This window comes from Ornithodoros turicata, unplaced genomic scaffold, assembly GCF_037126465.1.
Source record: "Ornithodoros turicata isolate Travis unplaced genomic scaffold, ASM3712646v1 Chromosome76, whole genome shotgun sequence".
In the NCBI taxonomy this organism is placed as follows: domain Eukaryota; kingdom Metazoa; phylum Arthropoda; class Arachnida; order Ixodida; family Argasidae; genus Ornithodoros; species Ornithodoros turicata.
In genome coordinates this window covers 259094-263666 of record NW_026999391.1, presented here as the reverse complement: position 1 = coordinate 263666, position 4573 = coordinate 259094, and positions in this window count along the sequence as shown.

Here is a 4573-nt window from a genome sequence, read left to right as displayed (position 1 = left end):
TTTCTATAATCAAACTCAAACTCAAACACAAGCCAATTTGACGCATGTCAATTCAAAAGCATGTTCCGACGAAGCCGGTGTACTGCAGGCTCAGTTCACAGAACCAATTTTCTACATGTACCCAATCTAACATGCGTCAAGTTACCACTTAACGTATAATTTATAGCGACGGCGTGATAGATGAGGATTTAACACATTTAAAACTATTTACAGTTCGAAGTGACCATATGTCCTGGTGATGATTATGATTGAAACGATGAATTCAGAATCAGGTTCGAAATAGTATCCTTCATAGATTTCGCACAAGTTCCCGTCTACGTGGATGCTACGCGTAATCGTATCTTACCTCCAAGCTATAGTTTCCAAAGTCCCTCCAAGTTGGCAAGTCCTGTGTGGGCAAATCATTTCAAAGATGAGGATTCAACGTTATGAATGGCAAGTCAAGACAAATAGCATTGAAAGGGAAACAAGACCCGCTAGACAAAGAATAAACTTACTGGCAAAACGCATTGGCAACTGAACCACACTGTTAACACAGAGCTACACCATATAACACGCTACTAGCCAACCATTGCCATTGCTGATGGGTGAAATGGAATAATGAGGCACCTCACAGTGAGGGCCGAAGTGGTACGGGATCCAAAAAGTTTAGAAGTGCTTTTAGTGCAGAACGGTGATGGGCTGGATTTGGCCACGGACCAAGCAATCTTGACATAATGAGAGGGCAAGAGTGCAGGTGATTTAGAGACACTGAAAGTGTGGATCTGAGAGCTTCGTAGCTCGGGCAACCGAGAAGGATGTATTTAGAAATACCAACAGAACCATTGCCATTACGATTTGGAGTGCAGGCTATACACATGATTTGGAGAAGATTCGGGAGATCTGGAGAACGAGAATACTAGATTACTCGCAAATATTCTCAAGCTAGCTTTGTGGCCCCAACAACAACAGGTACATGCGTGACGATGGGATACAGTGTTTCGCCGCAGGAATTGCGATACCCTACCTCAGCGCATCTGGGTTAATATGTGAGCGGGATGGCGATGAAGCTTTGTGTCAATTATGAAAACACTACTCATGTTCTCACTCACACACACACATAGATGGGATGATGATGTGGTAGTTCATTCATCGCCGTTATGGCGGTACATTGCTCCATTGCGCTTGTGGAAGGGATGAGAAAGTGAGGACGATGGAAAGGGGTCCTATTAGAGTTCGTTCATGTTCTCAATTAGCAACGTTGATTTTGAAAACCCAGATATTAAAACTTGATGCATTGACAAGGAAGAAACGTAATAACATGACTTACCCTGGCCAAGGTGAGAGTTTCACGAAGCTCCCTTGACGGTCTCAGCCTTAGTAGTTGATTGCACAGCGTCTACAGTATTGCACTTTCTGTTAGTAAAAACGCTCCAAGAGCAGGACGTTCAATCAGTTATACCAAAAAGCACAATCACTTATGTTCCTCTTTCTCAAGCGCTATTCTGGTGTTAAGGTGTGTGGAACAGCGATACCGTTCTCCGAAGTGTTCACCCAAATACACTCTATACTGATCTACGCATCCGGGCCACGTCCATAATCAAGTTTGTTTGACGCGCTTCTTTGGTTTCAGCAGTCCACCAACATTGGACCAGTCCACCATACTAGGGCTTGGCGGCCATTTCGACGTCTTCTTCATCAGTAACACTTAAGAATCCACGCTTCTGATTGGAGAGCTAGTCCTTCATACCCTTTATGGTTTAGGACATGATGTTAGCCAAATGGAAAGTATGGCACAGTCTTTCAACATGGTGACATTTTCCCTTCATGGCCACCGAGGTTCACTCGTGAACCAACCCGTTTTCTAACTTCCTCACCAGCCAAACACAACACCAGCCAATCACCTAGCACATGTGCTGAGCTTTAAAAAAGCATTTTTCTTTCCGTTCACAGAAGGAAATCGACTGCATCGTACCGCGAATGCGAAAAACGTCATAGTTATCTGCTCCCATGTGAGCGCTCAACGTGAGGAATGTCCTGCTACACAGCCACAAGATACTATTCCATAACGAACGAGAGGAAAAGACGGTGGCGATGTCATCAGCTGAGTACGAAGTGCACCACTCATACTTCGTCACCGTGTGAATGCTCCGTATAATACGGGAAGGATCCTCTGCTTCGTGAGCAGTATTTTTGTTTTTTCTTCCACTACAATCTTCCGTAATGAACATCGCGCGTGTGAAAATACGGTCAGAGTCAAATTTTGTAGAGTTCCCGTACGAAGTTCGTCTGGAAAATTAGGTATTTCATACGAGTGGCAAGTGGGGGGGGGGGTGCATGAACAGTTTCAGGCATACACATTGTACAGCAGTTACCCAGCAGTAATCCGATACAGTATTCGTCTATTCACACGAGCGACATCTCCACGAAATATCCCAGTGGAAGAAAAATAAGAAAAAAAAAATGCTCAAGAGCAGGAGGTGCCAACGCGTGCCAAGTTGAGCATTCCCACGGCGCCGGAATATCGGGAACGGCGTACGGCAGGAAATATGGTGTCGTCTGCTATGGAATATCTTGTGGTTGAGCTGCGATATATTCCCCATGATTACGAGAGAAACATGACGTTAAGCACGTGCCAGCGCAAAGCTATGACGTTTTGAGTTGACGAAGGTGGAGCAGGTGCCAGGGGTACTTACGCTCAATTAAAATATTAAAACTCCACTGGCAACTACCACCTTCAAACAGTTAAAATCATAGCTTTCGAAACTCATACGGGTCTCTTCATCGGAAATGAAATACCGTGCCATTCAATCGCGCTACTTGTCAAGCAGGGCATATAGCAATCAGGAAGTGGACGCGGATGTTTGTTTGTGCGTTCCTTATTCTTTTTGATATGCCAGATGTTTCCTTACTTCCCAACGTCCTTCGTTTGCCAGAATGTTAGGGAAGTCTAAGTTTACCGTGTGACCTGTTTTTCGCACGTGTCCGCAAATCTGAGTTTGTCAGTGTCCTTAATAATATGCCAGTGTAGTAGACCGCTACCGGTAGCCGGGTAAGCTACGCTTTGTTCTGGTAGGCATTGTAAGTTAACGGTGACGTTATCAGCAGTCTACTAACACTCCCTGTTGTCTCGTTTGTGGCTTTTCATTCTGGTAGGTACCTTCTGGTAGAGAAGTATCTCCCGCTCATGTGTTACGGGGGAACGGCCCTCATGTATGCGCACAGTATGCGCCGTATTCGTCAGATCTAGTCTCCTGCACTTCATCTCGCATATATCAAAGTGAACTTGCAGAGAAAGAGTATGCAAGAAGCTACGACGAAGCGACATTTTGTTATTTCCAAGAAAGACTTCACATAATTTTTCGAAAAGCGCTGGGGTATGTATGCGACTTCGGAGAATAAATATTTCTGGGTTACTAAGTTTCAATTATGTGTTTTACTTGTCAGGATATATAAATCTAGTCAGGATGCTTATTGATCAGTCTTCTCATACCATACAAATTCTGAAGGGTTTCGTGAAAACAACAAGGAATGTGTAATACCTCTAAAGAGCACGCTTTTCAGAAATATGAGAAGCTTTTGGCTTTTGCTTACCCATTTGGCCCATTCACCAAGTTCGTTGCCCTTTGCAGGTTCGCAAGAAAAGAAAACAATGGGAGTCACACGTTACGCTTAGGTTATGTTTCGTATTAATGTGTCTTTGTTAACAAAGGCGCCGGAACACTGTTCCATTAATCAAATTATATCTACCTACTTACCGAGAGCCCAGTTGTGTGATACATTATTTTGTCAAAAAGCGTAGAATTATTTCTCAGAAAAGTAAAAGTTCAACAAGAGAGATCGCATAATGTTATACGAGGTAGTCTATGCAAAATAACAATTTGTGTTATTGACATGCGAACAAGGATACCCGCTAGAAGCAGTCTTGAACATTTTCATCACGAAGCCACCAGCTCGCTTGCTTTTTATCTATTTTATCATTATTAGCAAGGACGGCGAGAGAAATTACGGGTCTCAGGGGTGATTCTGGACGAGTCCGGCCCCGGTACCCCCTCCTCATATCTCCTGGTGCTGGCAACCGTCAGGCCTTGGATAGGGTGGGCCCTCTAGAGCCCTCTCTCCGGTCCTGATTATTAGACCATATTGTTGTAATCATTGTGCCTGGGTTGTTTCATCGCGAAAGGCCATACCGTGCTTTCTTGCCCCTGGTACTTTGGTTGAGTCTCAGAGTGAACTCTAAAGCCCTACTTTGCACATTTCCTCTCGCGAAGAGTGTGTTCGTTTATGTGAATGTGGGAGCGACTGGCAACAATGTAAGGGATAATCTGTTGACGGTGAGTGCGCGCCCCCGTGCTTTCTAGCGTTGCTTAGTGCGTTAAAAATGAATTCACACAAACGTTTCTTGAGGCGGAGACGCGAAGCGCTTCCAACCGTTTTTGGAGAACCACTTCGTGCTGCAACTTTGGCGCGCGGCTCCGCAAACGCTTTTTCCTCCAGCCAACCGGAGCCCTCGCGGATGGGCGGAATGAGGCTTGTGCAGTGACGTCACGTTTAGTCATGTGACTCGGGAAAACATATTGCCGCACCGATGTTA